Source organism: Anguilla anguilla, chromosome 14, assembly GCF_013347855.1.
Source record: "Anguilla anguilla isolate fAngAng1 chromosome 14, fAngAng1.pri, whole genome shotgun sequence".
NCBI classification, from domain to species: domain Eukaryota; kingdom Metazoa; phylum Chordata; class Actinopteri; order Anguilliformes; family Anguillidae; genus Anguilla; species Anguilla anguilla.
In genome coordinates, this window is record NC_049214.1 from 26,041,842 (window position 1) to 26,061,426 (window position 19,585).

At 43.9% G+C, this 19,585-nt stretch overlaps 1 long non-coding RNA gene across 1 annotated transcript; it reads right to left on the bottom strand.

Annotated features, from left to right (window-relative positions):
* Nucleotides 1–5,963: 5,963 nt before the first annotated feature.
* LOC118212129 lies at nt 5,964–16,656 on the bottom strand. Its single transcript, XR_004762164.1, has 3 exons — nt 15,514–16,656; nt 15,077–15,165; nt 5,964–6,010 (listed from the first exon to the last, which is right to left on the bottom strand). It is a non-coding gene; the product is annotated as an uncharacterized LOC118212129 (long non-coding RNA).
* Between the last annotated feature and the right edge of the window lie 2,929 nt (nt 16,657–19,585).

Here is a 19,585-nt window from a genome sequence, read left to right on the forward strand (position 1 = left end):
TGTGGGGTTACAGAACTGAATCAGGTATCGCACTGGACTGTGTGACATTCTGCTTGTTAGGCCCTGGTAGAGGGCAGGGGTGTTCTGTGTGTTCATGTGACTGTGTGCATGTCCACCCATGTGTTTGTGCCAGTGGGTGTTTATGAACGTGTCTGAGTGTGTGAGAAGCGTACGTTTGTCACAAATGGCACCCAACACAGGGGTTCTTCTCCCTGCTGGAGTAACTCTGATCTCTGCTGCCCCCTGCTGGAGAAGAAGGGAACATTTTACCATTTCCTCAAATTAAGCCATAGACATGGACAGCTGACTAAAAAACAACTGATAAATATTTGCAACTAATATAAGGAAGTAACAATTTTATTAATATTATATTATATTATGGAAAGTTTTTTTAAAAAAAATGCTTTATTGTATGAATCTCATAATTCTAGCAAGTAATTTTCAACATACTGAACGCTGCGCATTCCAGTGAAAAGTCGATAAATCCTGCCATCTAGTGGCGATATTTACACACTGCGCACTATCCGACATACGCGGCTTGAATGACGGACAGCAGCAGAACAGAGCCGTTGCTGGTTCTCTCTACCGGCTTCAACGTTCCAATTTATCGAGCTATAAACTATAAACACACAAAGTTTCGACCATATCTGACCCGATAAAGCGGGAAGCTCTCATTTTGTTTCCTCGGCAGGAGGCGGGAAAAACGAGTGATTTAGGGAATGCAGTTGCTCCCTCCCTTTTCATGAATCGGAACCGAAGGCCACTTGAAGTTGCCATGTTTCGTCCTGGGATTTTGGGGGTATTTCCCCCTTGAAGCAAGCAGAGAGGACGTCAGGAAGAAAGCCTGAAACTCACCCTGGTGGCCGTTGTTTTTTGAACCAATATCACCACTAGCAGCTTGTGGGTCTTATGGCCAGGGAGGCAAACGCCATATAGAAGCTGCGGTAACTGGTGAAATCCCCTTTAAAACATGAACTGAAATGATAATCGCGAGTATGCAGATCAATAGCCTGGATGTATTTTTTTTCTTCTCTCTCATGCATGTGAATGGGGCAGCAGTTGCACAAACATATTTTACTCAAGGATTTTACCACAAAAAAAAAAAGAAAAGCTCTATAGTGCCACCTTCAGGTAAGGCATGTTTAGTGCATTTTCACCATGACTTATTCATTGGTCGAGGTAAAATATGTGGGACTGTGCATTCAGTAAACAGGGCTGAAAATGAATTACACAGTTATTTATCTCTGCTATATGCCATTCTCCACAATTTAAAACATTGCATTCCATGGACCAAAATAACTCCTCCAGGACTGATGGGCCACTTTCCAGGAAAGTATCCAGGATTCTGACCCTCATGGGAGTACGCTGAAGAAATGTTAAGAAAATAGGTTTTGATATCGGCCATAATGCACTTCCAACATTTGTGGCAAATTTTGATGGGCGACCCGGATAAAACTCACTTTCCCATGTTGCCTCTGTTCCTCTGGCCAACTGCCACTGAATGCCAGAGGAGAGCAGCTGTTCACTGTTCGCCAATTAATCAGGACGCTTTAGCCTGGACACGGAGCCTTATATGAGCCAAGCCACGTCATGTGAAGACCACCACAGTCCACTGAGCCCCAATATTACCCTATTCACATACAGTACAACTGTTAAAAATGAAGTTACCCCAAGAAGAATCCAACGTTTCACATTTAAATTAGCTGACAACTTAGTCAAATGGTTCTAACATGTGATGTGTACACAGTACAATTATCATCGTTTACTGAGTTCAACAGGCACCATAACTACTTTATAAGAAGTAAAAGTACTCTGTTTTTACGCTTTCACACAGATTTTACATTGAACGTTTTTCTGTACTGTTGAAATAAAACCGCATGATGATTACTTTAACCATTATTGATTATTGATAAGGTGAAAATAGACTGCATTCATTGCATGCAAGGACTGACCGCATTTCCGAGAGGCACTACTGTGGGTATGATATTTGCATATCTTGTGCTCAAGCACCGCCAGTCTGTTTAGACACATTACAACAGTGCCATCTAGTGAATACAAATGCATCTGGTGCTTCACTTTTGCACAGCTCAATTCTGTATTTTTCTGTATGGGGAGGCAGTGTAGCTTAACGGGTAAGGTGGTTTTGTAACCTAACGGTCACAGGTTTGATTCCCCAGTAGGACACTGCCAATGTATCCTTGAGCAAGGTACTTAACGTGCTTCAGTGTATACTGCTGTATAAATGGATACAATGTAAATGCGATGTAAACAAAAAAAAAAAGAAGTTGTGTACATTGCTCTGGATAAGAACGTCTGCTAAATGCCTGTAATGTGTATTTCTTCATGTCTAATTCTGCCCCCCCCCCACTCCTTTTCTCTCACTTTCTCTCTCCCTAACACACACACACACACACATGCGCGCGCGCACACACACACACACGAGCACACACGCACACACACACATGCACGCACGCACACATGCACGCACGCACACACACACACGCACACACACGCACACACGCTCACATGCACGCACACACACAAACACGCACACACACGCGCACGCACGCGCACACACACACACACACACACACACACAGGCACACACACGCACACAGGCACACAGGCACACACACACACACACACACACACACACATACACACACACAGAAGGAACTGCAGGACCAAGCTCAAATTGGGAATTCCTTGTCCAGAGTGCTCAGTAGCACATCACTAACAATGACTTGTCTAATGAGACGTCCAAAACAGGAAAGGGAAAATCCACGTGCTTCACGCCGACTGTGACCACCCACTGTGAACAGCAACACGCGGACGGTTCAGTCATATAACCTTTTCTGGGAAACAACACAGAGCTGCCATTGTTTAAACATTTTACTGCCTTTTTATTTCCCACGATAATAGGAATGTTATGTGTTTACTGCGCATCGCACATATGCTTGGATAATGTTTTATTGTTTTAATATTTGAAAATGGTTGATCCTACATTGTATTTTTTTTTTCAAGACAAGAAAATGGCTGAATTATTCTCAGATTGTCGATGATTTGTTTTCACGAGGGACTGCAAATATGGTAGAAACAGATCGTCCTCTTGAGGTATCGTTTATAGGCCACAGGCAACATTAATGTGAGAGTGTGTGTGTGTGTGTATGTGTGTGCGTGCGTGCGTGTATGTGTTTGTGTAGGGTGTGTGCGCGTGTGTGTGTTTGTGTGTATGGTGTATGTGTGTTTGTGCTTGTGCTTGTGCGTATGTGTTTGCGTAGGGCGTGTGTGCATCCACGCATGTGTGCAGGTGTATGTGTAGTGAGTGTGTGTGCGTGTGCGTGTGTGGGTGTGGTTGTGGTTGTGACTGTGTGAGTGTATAGTGTGAGTGTGCGTTTGCTAGTATGGATCATTCTCTGTAGGGCTGTGGCTCTGTGTGAGGGAATGTATAATGAGTCCAATGAGCCGATTAACACAATAAACATCAATAAACACCGATAAACACTGATCAATAGTGATACACTGATAAACACCGATAAACTCCGCTACACATGAACACTAATAAACACTGATAAACACAGATAAACACCGGCAAACACCAGTAAATGTAAACACCGGTAAACACTGATAAACATAAACATTGATAAACATCAATAAACACAAACACTGATAAACACTATTCAATTGTTTATGAAGTGATAATATTTATTTACAGCATTATGCATATGTTCATATGGTGAATTGTTTTACTGTGCTGCCAGGTAATCAATAGATGGTTGTTTTCTCAGTGGGAAGCAGCTTCCTAGCTCTGCCTCCTCACTGGCTGTGCTGGCTACACACAAATGCACAAACTCACACTTAACACACACACACACAGATATACACAAACACACACATGCATGCACATAGACTCATACACGTGCACACACAAATACACACTAACAGACACATGCACACAAATGACACCCACACACATACAAAAGTGCACACACACACACACTCAAAATGTACCACAGACGCACATAACTGCACACACACGTACGTGTGCATGTACACATACACACTCGCGCACACAGTTCTCTGCTCACAGCCTATCCCCCATGGTTCTCTTTCTTAAAGGCCTGGTTCTGCTCGTCCCAAACCAGCGACAGCACCAGCTGTTACCTCGATGAGAGTTACACCTGACCCCCCTCCCCCAAACTTACACCCCTCTCATCCTTCTGGAACACATTGGGCCTCAATCAACGAAACGTGTACAATCACATTTGATTGTAAACCGTCTGTATGAAGGCTTTCGAGGACATTACGGCATTCATAATATTTTTTATTATCTGTATTTGTCCACGGCTGTTTCTATACGCTATATCTATATCACATGAACAGGATTGCGCTAGAAATTCACAAACAGTCAGCATTCATCTTCTCAGAAACCTGAGATACGCCCAAGGCCTGCACATATTGGTTTTTCATTGGAAGAATAATTTACTAAAGGTTTTGTGAATGAAGCCCATTATTATTATTATAAACTCTGAAAATCCAGTATACAAATGTCCCAAAAAAATGAATTGTACTGGAAAACGAGTGACCCGTGGCGGGTCAAGATGGGAGAAAGTTTCTGTCGTTCGTCTGTGCGCGCGGATGATTGCTTTCTGTTGCCATGGAAATAGGCTGCGTCCTCGCGAGCTCCCTCTGAAGCGCGTCGGCTGCTTGAGTGTTCCGATGAGCCGCGCGCCTCGGCAGGGGAACCAATAAAAACAGCCCCTGCCCGCGGCCCTCAGCCGCCCGCTGCGGAACCCGGAGGAGAAAGATCCGGAACAGCGAAACGTATTTACATACAGCCCAGAGAACAAACACAAAAAAGACTACGTTTAACTCCGCGTGCGTCGTTTTAAGTTTACGGCTTTGAGCGAAGTTTAGAGTCCCCCAGCGATTTACGATCGCGTTTTGAGGTGCGGCAAATTCGGCGGGAAAACAGCGCACGAAACGAAGCCGCGCGCCGCCGATTCTCCCTTTCCGTGCGTTCTTTGACAAAAGGAGAACAAATAAACGTTAAGCAAGCGGAGAGCCTGAGCGAACGCAGTGTTTACCTTACGGAAAACACGCGCTGTCTCCGTCTCTTTGTGGCGGACGGGCGAGTGCGTCAATGCCGCCGACCCCGTCGCCCTCTCTCGAAGGGGAAAACCCGTACGTCCAGCGTTTGACGTGACCGATGTCAGACAAACAGGAATCGGGCAAAGTAAGGAAGGAACGGCAGACTCTGTTTATGAAAGAGGGCCTCGTTCGGGAGACAATGGGCACCTAAAACGTGAGAAGCCTGCGGCCTCCCCGTTGCATTCTGGGGTCTACATTTCACGTCAGGAAAGACTCGACGTCCTGTCTGAGCTGCGTAATGTTTCGGTATCTCCCGCAGTGCAGCGAGCCCGGTCACATCACCAGGGAATAAGTCCTCTGCTTGGCACGGAGGAAAGGGCGCCCTCTGCTGGCCCACTGACTCCGACTCCACTTCCAGCGGCAAACAACGAATTCCCAGATCTCCGGACCAGGTTTTGGCAGCTTTGGCAGCGACGAGCTACGAGGCGGAATATCGCCTCACACATTTGATCTTTATTTAGGGCCGCAGAAGCTCTCCTTCTAATCAAATCTCATTTGCCACCAAAAGAGAAAACAAAGATTCATTTGGTGGTGGGGGGGGGGGGGGGGGGGGGGAGGAGGAGAAGCAGTAACCAATAACCCCGGTCACACTTCGCCTAGCAGAACACGAGGACTTCAGCCCGCAGCTAGCATTGTCAATGAAAGCATTACCAATAACAATGTCACCCCAGGGGCTTTAATAAGAAACAAGTGCTTTTTTATTTGGAATGCAATTGTTTATGAAGTGATAAAAATCTTCGGAGGGGAACACATCTCCGTTCCGCGGACCGGTCGTTCTCCAGGAACACGAGCCCATTTCCGCACGCGCGCTTATGCACGAGCCGGGACTTCCTGCCCTCCTCAAATGGACCGCACCTTCCTGCACCCCATAGACAGGGTATTTATGAGATGGATTTCAGCTAGCTGCCTTGGACAGAACATGCACGATATGCTACTTCATGCATGACGCTACATCCCTTAATAGCTCAGTGGAATTTATACATACATACACACATATATATATATATATATATATATATATATATATATATATATATATATATGAATGCATGCTCTATCATTACAGGTCGGAGTCACACAGGCATTTGCTCGATGGTTGTCTGTAATACTACTGCATATTGCAGGAACGCACCAGTTTGATTAATTACTGTTTAATTAACATACTGAAATATGACCGGGCTAATACATCTGTCTGGGGTGATTACTGTGCAAAAACTCCAGCGCGTGGCTCTGTTTCCTTGGGGGGATGTTATATCTCAAAAACTAATTAAAAGGTTTTTTTTTACATTTATGTACACAGCGCAAAAGCAATGGGCTAAACCGTAGCGCTGAGCTAAGCTACGCTACAGCGCTGCGCGTAGCGGCGGTGTCCTCGCGACCGCGGTGCGCCGAAACACCGCGGGACCACCGGGTCCCCCGCAGCCGCGTATATTTAGCACACTTCTCACATTCCGGCCCGGAGAGAGGGGGACCGGAATAACTGCGACACGCCTGTCCTCCGGAGATTCGTGCGCTTCCATAAAGGAGCGAGAAAAAAAAAAGTGACTCACGGAACGTCCCAGCGTGGCTGGAACAGAAGCCTGTGTGTACGGGCCTCCCCCCCTCGACTGTGTCCCACAAGAAACCTAACGCTGAGTAATATGAAGATATACGGAGGTATCTATACTGTCTCTGGCGGCACGGTGGTGCAGTGGGCAGCACTGTCGCCTCACAGCAAGAAGGTTGTGGGTTTGAATCTCGGCTTGGGCCTTTGTGTGTGGAGTTCGCATGTTCTCCCCGTGTCTGCGTGGGTTTCCTCCGGGTACTCCGGTTTCCTCCCACGGTCCGAAGACTGTGATGAGTGTGTGAGTGAGCGAATGGTGAGTGAATGGTGTGTGTGTCCTGCGATAGATTGCGGTAGTCCTGCCTCTCGCCCAATGCATGCTGGGATAGGCTCCAGCACCCCCCGCGACCCTGCCCTGGTTAAGCAAGTACAGCACAGATAATGCATGGATATACTGTATATACATATATGTATGTATGTATTAGTGTTTGGGGGAAAACATCTGAAAAATAACAATTCTCTTTCTCTCCGTTTTGTGAATTTACAATTCCTCATTGCTGGAAAGACATGATTATAATACAGCCTTTAAAGGCCAGTTCAGATCAATGATTCTCAACGAGACTGGATGCGACTTGCAAAATTCCAAGACGTCTGATTGTAAACGTTCTAAAACTGCACTTGGCGATTTGAAAGGTGGGTCTTTGGAGACCCCAGGCAACGGCTTCAGACGCTCTGCAACTAACCAGTTCACACCGCTGCAATTTTCTCTGCAACATTCTAAAACCGTTTCGCCTCGTTGCGAATCGTTGATCTGAACTGGCCTTAACAGTGAACAGACAGTTCACTCTGTGACGTTTTTACTGTGACATACAGCTCAGTTCTTTTGGGCCCCTTTCCCGACATCTTTAGTTTTTTCTCTTTTTTATTTTTTGCCCGTCTTCTACATTCAGACAATGTAACATACACATTTTACTCTGGTGTCATTTCTGTATCTCTACATCTGGGGTCATCTGGCTGTGACGGGCACAAATCTGTCAGCTGTATCGGATCAGTGAATTAGCACCGAAGGATCAGGGGTAGTACAGTGGTTAGAGAACAGGGCACTGGGCTTGGAACTCAAAGGTTGGTGGGTTTTGATTCTCGGTTGGGGGTGCTGCCACGGTACCCTTGAGCAAGGCACTTCACCTGAATTGCTTCAGTACATAACCAACTGTATAAACAGACTGCACGTAAAACGACTGCATGTAAAAAAATTTAATCAGCGTTGTTCCGGATGAGAGCGTCCAATAAATCCCAAAATGTAACGCAGCGCATCTGCTAATTGAAGAAATGGAAATTAAAAGTAAAAAATATAGAGCCATGGCTTATATAATAAAAAATAAAAAATAAACTTTCATCTTTCAGTTTAAAGACCAGACATCCATTAAGTTCTAAAATGTTTTCCCGTAAATCTCGGGTCCTGTTTGAGCCGAACTGCTTCTGAGGCCCCCCGTGAGGCTCGTGTTCAGGTGCAGACAAAACGAGCGGCGAGCAGGGAGACAACAAACTTTCTGCAGAGCGAAGTCTCAGGATATCCAGTATTCGTTTGCACATTAACACCCAATTACAACACTCCTCATAATTGCAGAACAGGAAAAAAAAAAAAAGCACTGCGTCAGGGCAACATTTTATTTTATTTTACATCAAAATCATTTTAAATGAAGGTAGGCTGCTGCTGCTGCTGCTGGAAGTTTATTTGCCGGAATGAAATGTTTTGCATTTTTAATTATTTTTTAACCTTTCGGTCGTCAAAAGCAATTAAGGGTTATTTAAACACTAGAGAAAAGCCTGGCGTATTATGAATACATACATTTATTTTCACATGTGCAGAAGAGTATTTTATTTATTTTTTAAATAAATTTAAACTGCCTGTGAGGAATCATGAAGAAAAAAAACCTAATCTTGATACATGCCAGAAAATGAAAAGAAAAACAAAACAATATTAAACCTTAAATACGTTGCGCAAATCAAAATTATTTAACGCCAACCAAAAGATTGATTGCTAACTATAACCACAATTTTTAACCATAACTGCCAACTCTGAAATTCTAATCCCTAACCCTGACCTTAACCTGCTAACACAAAACACTACCCATAATCCCATTTCCCCATCCCAACAAATCCCTTAACCCCAAAAGCCCCTAACACCTATCCCCCCTAACCCTCATTCCCCTGACCCCTAACACCTATCTCCTCTATCCCTCTGACCCCTGACCCTTGACCCCCGACCCCGTGACTCATCCAGCGTTAGCCGCACCCGCGCCGCACCGGAGGGCCCCAGCCTCCCGTTAAAGTAAAAGCGCGCGTCGTCAGCAGAGAGGAGCGTCGCCGCGGTTACGGCCCACCTGTGGCCCTGCGGGAGCCGGGGGGCCCCTGAAATATACGAGACGCCGAGCGGGCTAATGAGAGCGCGGCGGCGGCGCTCCGCCTCGGAGCCAGAACACCTCTAATCACTCTAAGAGCCCCGGCGTTCGGCCTCGTAAACGGGGACATATAATACCTGGCAGGCAGACGCCATTGATTTTCCATTTAAATTTAAAATAAAGAGGGGCCTGGGCGGGCAGCCCTGCGCACTGCGGGGCGCAGGACGCACTGACTCGAGCCCTGAATCTCTCTGCTTCCTTCTGCTCAGCATCGCCGTTCCTCTATTAAAGTTAAGTGCTCTCTTTCTCTCGCTCTTCGACCCTCTCTCGCTCTCTCTCTCTCTCTCTTCGACCCTCTCTCGCTCTGGCACTCTTTTCTGGCATTCTTTCTCTCTCTCTACCCTTAAGACGCTTTCACTCTGTGTATTGTTAAACTACAGGACTGCTCGACAGGGCCCGCGCCCGGATAATCTGTTGATAATTGCGTTGCTATTCAGAGTGGATCCATTCAGGTATATGCAATGTACTGGAACCTATTCATCTAATGCGGAGTCAAGGTCAATGTCGGTTGCCTAGTAATTGTTTTACAGTGACAATGTTTACCTTGCAAAGGCATAACATTTCAAGGACGTTCCTGCTGTTGCAGGATCTTGACAGCAGTTCTGTTAAATAATAGCAATGCTGTGAAGAAATTAGTTACAACTTCCAACGCTTTATATAAATCAAAGGAAGCCACTGTGCATTGATTCTCAGTTCAAACTGCTGTTTTTATTGATCATGTTTTCTCTTTCATGAATATGACTTTCATTTCATGTTGTAAAAATAGTATTTTCTAAAACACTTCACGCAGATACCAAATATGGCCAATCCTCGCCCATTTAGGGGGTGTTCTATTTACAGCTTTATAACTCCAAATGTGATGCTACATTCGTTTATATTCATAGTTTAGGATGAAAGTGCCACAAATGCTATTATCTTGGCAAAAATGAAAAAAATGAAGTTGTTCTTTTTTTAGTTTGGAATGAAATACTGAGAGATCACATATACATGTATTGAATAATAAACCCCTTGATCACAAGTGTGCAAAATGGACATTGCTGTAAATCAAAACATAATCATATATTTCACTACACATCTGCTGTCTGGTCATGAAACTCACCTCTGCATTATTTTCAAGTGTGAATTTTTATCTTTTCATCAGTATAGAGGTCTATGATATCTAGGGGTCAAAATTCCTATCCAAAACCTCTCCAAAAATGAAAAAAAATGCATTTTGTTCATAATAAAGCATATAGATTTTCATCTTATGATGGTTTAAGATAGATTGGTGGTTTATGGTTTAACATTGATATCACATTGAAAAGCAATGCAAAAACATTGTGACACACTGTAGTAAACATACCCAAACACGTAATCATTCACTCTTGTATTTTGTATGTACTCTACAATATGTAATCTTTTCTTGCAGGGGGATGGGACGACATTTAAAAAATGTCACTATTATCACTCCAAGGGACATTTTACGTTCATCGAGCACATATCTGCTCACTGTGTATATTAAAGATAGTGTATATTAAGTATACCCCACAGAGGTACTAATAGAGATACTAATATCCCATATTATTTACAACAAAATAATAATCCACCACCAGAAAAATGTTGGCAATGTTCTAGCTTCACGGTAAACTGGTGCATCAAACACATGACTGAGCCAGCTATGAATGCTTACACTACAGTACGTAAAATGCCCACATTAGAGAATAACCCAAACCTCTTGTTGCAGGAGCACTGAATGACTGAGTTCAACAATCTCAGCACGCCGTCATCCTGGCCACTACGGGGCTTGCGTGAAGGGGTTAACATGGATTGTTAGTTGTGGGTGTGCACATGGGCAGGCATAATGCTTAATAAGGAATGCCTGAGACACAGCTACGCTCTGAATTAGCTTACCTGGGATGAATGTTTATCTTTGTAACCTGTTTGGACCATTCCCTAGACAGCTAGCATCACTTTCTGAGAATGAAAAGGCTCTATATAAAACACACAGCTTGTCCGGTTTACGGAAATGTTTAGAAAAGATGTTCCCAGTGTGTACAGTTTAACAACAGAGCCTGTCAATATCCCAATAAGACTGCGGTTGCGATTGAGCATAGCAGCACTATAAACGGATCTTTCAATAACCTGGATGGACAGGCGATCCGCCCTGGGACTCTGTTCAACCCATCAAGCCTGTTTGTCTCCTCGTTCATCTGCTTGGGAAACAGCAGCTAAATGCTCCTGCTAATCCGCCACTGGGTAGAGGTGTTTATAGTGGGTTTCTCAGGATCTGTCACCAGGGAGTGGATTATTGGACGACTTTGAGGATCCCATTGGCCAGTCAGACGGCACAATCCTTTGATTGGAGCCTAGGCCTGCTCCGGTTTCCACACAAACTGATAGCTTACTTCCCATATCCCACCGCGCTTGAACATCTGCCAAGGACATTGCAAATGCAACAGATGTTTTCTATTGCAGAAAATTTTACTTCGGGAGCTGTTTTACAGTTGGGTGGTTTCTGCATGTAGCAGGTGATTATTTGCAGTGGAAAATACCCCAGAGTTTCTCCAGAAGTGGCAAAGGAAGAGGAAGGCAGTTGAATCTTCACTGAGGCAGATGAAGCCAGGGGATTTAGCCCACGGGGGAGAGGAGGGTCGGACACTCAAGCCTGGTTTTTTGAGGCCCAGTAGCTGGGACGCTCAGTGGAATCTCTGGTCCATTGGTCATCAATCCATTAACAGGTAGAAGAGAAAACCAGCAGTACTACTGGTCTCAAGGGCCATATTTGAGTGTCTCTGGCACTGAGGTTTCATCTGCGTCTATGATGTCATTCTGCTCCTGCTCCCAATGAGAGATGTGATTGGTGGATGTAAAGTTGTGCTGTAGAGCATGATCCTACAGCAGCACACCACCTTCGGTACAGGGAGGACACTTGGAGGCCTTGTCAAACCTACTTCTCACTAAATGTCAACATTTTTACTCCTCATCCAGATGGATAACTCACAGTTTTCTGACATAGTGCACCTACAGCAGCTCTACCCAAACTGGGCTTGAAGACACAACCCTCTGCCCTCAAACCTCTGTGGTACAGTCATCAGCATTCCTTAACCTTTGAGCCATCTTTCCCAGTAAATTTACATGATTCAGTCTTCCAGAATTGAGACCAAAGACAGAATGCTCCATAACCCAACATTCTGACCAACTCTGATCTCAAATAAAATAAAATAAACAAGAGAGAGAGCTGTGTATAAAACCATGGGGTGTGAGGGCACTGCTTAACAAATCACCAACACAGTATATAGATACCCGTGAAATCAATGTATTTTTGAAAATGTACGCCCACTATATACAACCAAACACTATACCCTACCATATAATGCATATACATACACTTATACACAATCGAAACATGAAAAGTCCCACATCTACAAAAGGCTTTCCACTGGGTGGGAAGGTAAGTCTCAAGGAAAAAAACTGAAAAAACAATCCAACAAAAAAAGGAAAAATCTAAAAAGAAAAATCTACAACAAAAATACCTTAATCCAGCAATAAAAGGAGAAAAAGAAAATGGAAGGAAAGATCTTACCCGGCTTGGAGATTTCCCTGGTACTTTCCCGGCCAATACCTTTGTATTAGTATGTGCTTGGAGTCTTTTCTTTCCAACAGTGGTAACTTAGCATGATCACCACCCCTCTAGTCCCAGACAGGCATTGAGGATGCATGTAGATGCATTTTACCCCAGTTTTTTCTCTCTACAGCATGCCAAACACATTGAGAAAACCATAGGCCTCTCCCCCTCCTTCTTTCCTACCTTTATTAGTTTACTTCCTGCACCCCACTTCCTTTGAGGGAGCCATTTTGGGAGGGTAACATCCTCCTTAAAAGGACCAACGCCTATTTAAAGTTTGCCTTGTGCAGCGGTAAAATGAACTCATTCTGTAATCTTAATGAACTCATTACGCGAACACTCATTGAAGGGTTCGAGTGGGAGTGTTCATTCATGCTGCATTTTGAGTGTGTGCGTATGAGGGAGGGAGACATTTAGTAAAAACTATGCAAGGTTATTTCTCCTAAGTTCGTAAAATAATTTTTGGTCGGATTTAAACATTCAATTGAATATTGGTTAACAGAAAGGTATACATGATACTTCAAATCATGCTGCAGCCTTGGCAATGCATAATTTACTTATGTTTGTTTGTCTAACCCCTTTCTGTGGCCTTCTAGCCCGCTTGCATTTCTGGAGATTAAAATGCTACTCGCTCTGCGAGCCCTTGGTTCTCCGGAGCGATACATGACTTCTGTATGATCTGGTACGTACTGGCTCTCTTCAGTGCATGCCAGCACGCATGCTCTCCGAGCAAATTGGTTTGGAGAGCGTTTCTAACAGATGGCGGCACTTAGGCCCGCTTGGTCTGCGATGCGGCGTGGTTCAGGTCGAATCGGTTTCGCACTCCACCGCGGACTCGGTGCTTTCCCCTCAAATAGTTATTTCTGATCACAGGAAATGGAATTGCTAATTTTACGCCTCAGCAATCGCATGTTCTCAGCCGGACCTTATGGGTTCCCCCCCCCCCTTCCCTATCCTTTTTAAACTCATCTTTTCATGGTGCCTCAGGAGGTACAGGTCCTCTGTGTAATAATGCCCCCCCCCGCCCCAATAAAACGAAAGGCCGCACAAAAATCGTTCTCATTTAACAGTGTATGAATGAACCGGGTGTATTTTTGAAGGGGGAGGTTGAGGTGAAATGAAACATGGAAGGGGCGTAATAACTGAAGTCTGTGTTTTCGGTCTTTGTGGGGCCGCGCGGCCTTCCGTTACATTTCTCTTGCTACGTTAGCCTCCGTTACGACGGGGACAGTTGCTGCCGGTGGAACGTCACGGTGCCGGTTCAACTCTATGGTGTCATTAACTCCTGGTTGAGCTGCTGGCAGAACTCTACGGTGCCGGTAAAAATGTGCATCGAGTTGCCGCTTGCGTGTTATCAACAGGCTTTGTGGCGCGTTATCTACGCGTTCACGTGACATGTTGCATTGGCCAATCAGAGACGATGGCCGAAAAACTATGAGTGAGCTCTTGTGCGTGAGGAAAGTCTTTGAGTGCAGTATTGTAGCCTTTGAGGTGAAATCCAGGCTATGAATGCATGCGTTATCTGAAGGAGCATAGAAAAATAATTCTCTGAGAAAAACTTCTCTCTTTAGTTTGATTCTGCTCAAACAACTATTCGGCTCAACAACTTTTTTCTTTTTTACAGTGGTGGGCGGCCCATCATTGGTTAGATTCCTCGTCTTTTACGATTGGCCGCTTATCTACGGTATTGCACTCAAAGATGGACATTCCTAGCTCAAATATGAGTGCTGAAATGAGCACAAGGCAAAACAAATTCTCCTTAATTATTGTGCACGTAGATCTTGTTTTCTCTCAAAATCTTTGGCATTAATATGCCACCAGATGGTACAGAGAGCAATTTTAAACGAGGAAGGTCTCGGCTAACTCATTGCTGGCGCTAGCTTGGCTGCATCCAGTTAGCCGAGCATGTCCTTGAGGTACCTCGAGGTGTTTGCATGGTCACAGTAGATTGGGTAAGTGTTTTTGCATGCACTGCATCTCAAATACATAGTGCAGCATTCTCTGCCCTCGTGTTCTTGGAAGTGCGGTCTGCCAAGGAAACTTGTCAAGAACGTTCTTCACAAGAACCTGAGTCCAAACTTGATATTCAGTGCATTTCTTAAGATTTATAATGGTTTTTTTTTTGTGATTTAGCGGCATTTGCAACTGGGAAATATTCTACCGTGATATCAGATGCACTTGTTTTATGTCTTGGTAAAGCTCATTACTGCCTGGATATTCTCAAACTGTTCTCCAGGAGCTGTAGTCCAGGACCACTGCACACCGAAGAGATATAATGCACAGACGAGTCAATAAAACAAGAGCCGAGGCCATTACCTGTATTACAGGTAAATATCCAGGCTCTTCCAGCTTCGTTTGAGGATTGTACCCGGGAAGTGAGCCGTCACATTGTCAGCGTGGAGTTTCTGTAATCAACGGGCCATGTGAAAGAGATTAACCTTTAGAAAATATTCACAATTCACGTCATTTACGAGACTTCTGTCGAGCTAGCACGGGCAATTGAGCGCTCGCAAAACTCCCACCGAAGTCATGCCCCACTTAGTCCTCGCTCATAAAGTCAGATTTTCCGACCGAACACATAATGAAAATGAGCAATGACGGGTAAAAGACGGGACGTCGCTAACTAGCATATGTTTGCTGTCTTTTGTGGAATTTAAAATGATGAATTGAACGGATGAATGAATGAATCATTGCATTTATGTGGCACTTTTCCGAACGCTCGAAGTGCTTTACAGTGATGAGTGGGTACTCACCTCAGCCACCGCCAATGTGTAGCACCCACCTGGGTGATGCACGGCAGCCATTTTGCGCCAGAATGCTCACCATTGCCCATAAAGGAATTGACAGTAAATTAAGTACTGCTCATTTATGATGATAACAAAAAAGAGAAGCGATAACCTCTCAGTACCTTGAATCACTTTTACAGGGGGCCCAACCACATTTTTAACCAATTTACAACAATACTGGGTCTTTGTCTTAACTGAGCGATAACTCAGATCAATGACTCTCAAAAGCTGGCTCCCACTCCATAAAGAAGAAGTCTTGACTGAGGGTACTCACGGTTGCTGCGCGCTGATTGGTGAATCCACATCAGTCACACTCGCAAAAAGTCTGTTTGCAAACGGCGGCGGCGCAGCCAATTCGCTCCCTCGTTAAACGGCCATTTTAATCACTCAGACGTAATTTACTGTTGCACCTCACGTAATTAGCCTGCCCAATTGATTGTTTAACCGCTAATATTTTGAAGCGTTTCCTGTCTCCCGGCAGATGCGAAATTGAGACCGTCATTTCCCCGCAGCCGTGTACGAAGCAGATTCGCGCATTAAGAGCGCGGGCGCGAGGACATTAACATTAGAATGCAGCAGACTCCTCGCATTAGCGCGACAGCTTGCGCCGGGGAGCCCCGCGCAATTTGCAACCTGAACGTTCGCACCTCCGTTTCTCTGCCACCTCGTTAATTACCGTCACTTGCCAGAGGCAATAATTACAGTGTTTCACAGCTATCCGCGAGGTGAGGCTGGAGCTCTTCTGGTTTCACAGCAACACCGGGCTTTTCCCCCAGCGTCCCTGCCAGCATTTTGCTGGCATTATCCGAGCAGCTCACCAGTGTTCCGTTAGCATCCGCCAATAATTTCCCCAGCAATATTTTTGGTGTGAAAAGCTGCTGCTTTAGCTGCATATACTATGCATTTATCCAGAGTGTCTTACACAGCTTGTGCTCTAAACATGTGATCCAAATACAGCTGAGCATTTATTTGCTGAAGCATGTCAGTGCCTTGCTCGAGGGTGCAACTTGGGAATCGATCTGGCAACCTCAAAGTTACAAGCCGCGCTCCCTAACATGCTACACTGCCACCCATAGTCAGTCACACACATATGCCCTGAGGCAATGGTGCCACAGTCTGAAGCGGGCGTGGTCTCATTGACCAAAACTGTACTGGATACAGATAGCATTAGCCTCTGATAAACTAGTGTTGTCTGTGAGGCCAGACTTGCACCTTAATTCAAATTCAAACTGAAAAGCGTATTCAAATTAGCTTTAGTACATTACCACACTAGATATAAAAAACATAACGAAAATCTGACTGATTAAATTTGAAAAATGATTAAATTTAAACAGACCCTTTTTTAACTGAAAAATGATCAGTAAGCAATACTGATCAAAGTAATAATGATAACTAGAGGAATGATATACCAGCTGAGCAGAGGTAAAAACGTCTAAAATTCGGTACTATTTTGTCTTGTAAAAAACTCAGCATGTAGCTCATTATTTGTACCATCACTATCTGAACTTGGTATGCGCTTATCATTTTAAACAAAATGGCTCTTCTTGTTAATATTGGGTGACTCAGTTGCATCTACAACACGATAGATAATAATTGTATTCATAATCAGAACCGAACCGCTGCCGGTTAATTAGTCTCGAAGAGACTTTAATGAAAAAGTGTGGACCGCTACCTAAAAATAATTTTTAAAAAATGATGTTTAAAAGCATAAACAAACTTGGGTTTCTGTGCCAGTGTGAGACGTTTGTTCTCTGTGTACGGCGATGACTGAAAAGGCTGTAAAAACGGGCGGAAGAGGCTCCATCACCCAGCCGTATATTGTTGCTTCCAGCTGTTTGCATATATTTAATTCCGACACAAAGGCTGACGCCGCCTAATAAACCGTCTCATGACTTATTCATCGTTCAAAGTACGACATGGGAACGCTTGCCAAAGTTATTTATAAAAAGCAAAAAAATAAAAAATAAATAAACAAAAATAAATCAAGATTGTGACGTCCATTGTGGCCTAGTGTACTGTTTGGAATTCTAGTGTACTGTTATGGAATTTAAATAAATAAATAAATAAAATAAATCAAGATTATGATGTTGCTTGCGTCCATTGTGTACTGTTTGGAATTCAGCTCAGGAAGAATCAGCCGAACCAAACTGTGAAAATGACTCCAGCTTTAACCGGATCGTACCCCGTTCAGAGATCCAGAACACACCCAAGAATCTGCCACCTCCACTGCCTTCATCACCATAACTACGGGATGCATGTAAACACACATTGTACACTGAGGTTTGTGTTGTATCTATTGCTCCGATTAGTCATTCTTGTTCTGTCAGCTTGGTATTCATTCCCTTGACAACTTGACTTCCAGCTTTGCAACTGTTCACAGTAATTGACAGTCTGGAAAAGTGATCTTTGTATTGTTTCTTCAAAGTGCATTGTACAGAGAACAGTACCATATTTTTGGTAAAAGCAAAAAGGATATGCACATAACCCTTGTATACTTATTACCACTGCATTTCCCTTATTTTGTTTTTTACACTTTTATGTATCATCACTTAGCATTACTACTACTAGTACTACTACTACTACAACAATAATAATAATAATAATAATAATAGTTATTATTATTATTATTATTAGAGTAGTTATTTATAATAATAATAATAATAATAATAATAATAGTTATTATTATTATTATTATTATTATAGGGCTCCAGTGGGTGGTGGTTTCCCTTCATAGTGGAAATTGTTGCACATGCATCTTACTGGTGTGATGCAGCTGCTGGACATTAAGATAACTTTAAAACCTGCTGATCTGGAACTTTCCATCCATCCACGGAAGGATTTCCAGAACATTTCCTCACCCAGACTGGACAGTGTCGTCATGGCAATTCTCAGCGCAGAAATACTCAGCCACACACACAGTCCCTGCAGCTAACAGAATTTATTTTGCGTGGGTCATACAATACACAGGACAGCTGTGTGTGTGTGTGTGTATGTGTGTGTGTGCACGTGTTACAGACTAGTAACTCATGAGAACATGGTTGACCATTGGTGCTGACAGGCCTCTGGTCCAAATGTGTTGGGCAGATGCTGTAATTTTTTCTGGTGTCTTGTCAGTGCCACACACATACCACACACACACACCTCTCATTGTAAATGAGCTAGGGGAGCAGAGTCAAAAATGGGTTGTAAAACACTGGTGGTCCAGATAAACTGTTTTTCCCACAGGAAGGAAGGACAGAGCAATCAATGAGCTTGTGGAAGAGCACTATTTTTTGTCACATTTTATTGGAGAAGTAGAAAGGAGGAATCAATATTTATCAGGTTTGTTTTTTGGTTTATCTGTGGGTCGATCGGACCGTGGAGGAGAAAGGGAAGGTATCTGTTCTTTATGACCCCAGAGGTTTGCCATGTCAGTGTTGGTATTGCATGCTGTATCGCTCTGTCCATATTTACTACGGCAAGCACCGTTACAATAAAATAAATCTGAACAATGCCATAGGCCTAGGCTGAGTCAGCGGTTTGTACTGTGTTTGCAGTGGCTAAAGTGACAAAGTGCCAGGCTTGTGACTTACGGAATTTCTTTTTCTTTAACTTAATAATTAATTAGTCGTTGAATTCCTCGATTTATCGCTTTATCCTCAATAAAAAACTACTGATATAACAAAAAAAAAAATCTTGTAATACATTGCAGGTATTTAGCAGATGCTCTTATCCAGAGCGACTTATCACAACATTTTGCATAGCATTTACATAGCATCCCTTTATACAGCTGGATATATACTGAAGCAATGCAGGTTAAGTACCTTGCTCAAGGGTACAACGGCCAAGTGTCCTACCTGGGACTCTCACCTGTGATCTTTAGGCTACAAGACCAGCTCCTTACCCATTATACCACACCGCCACCCCAGTGTAGCATATGTAGTATTTGCTCAGCTGTACGGGATTATGAATATGACCTCAGTGACATGCTCTTTTCAGTCTTTCATCGAGCTGTCCAGTGCGGAGACGTGTCCTCCTTCCCTGTGCTGAAGGGGAGAGC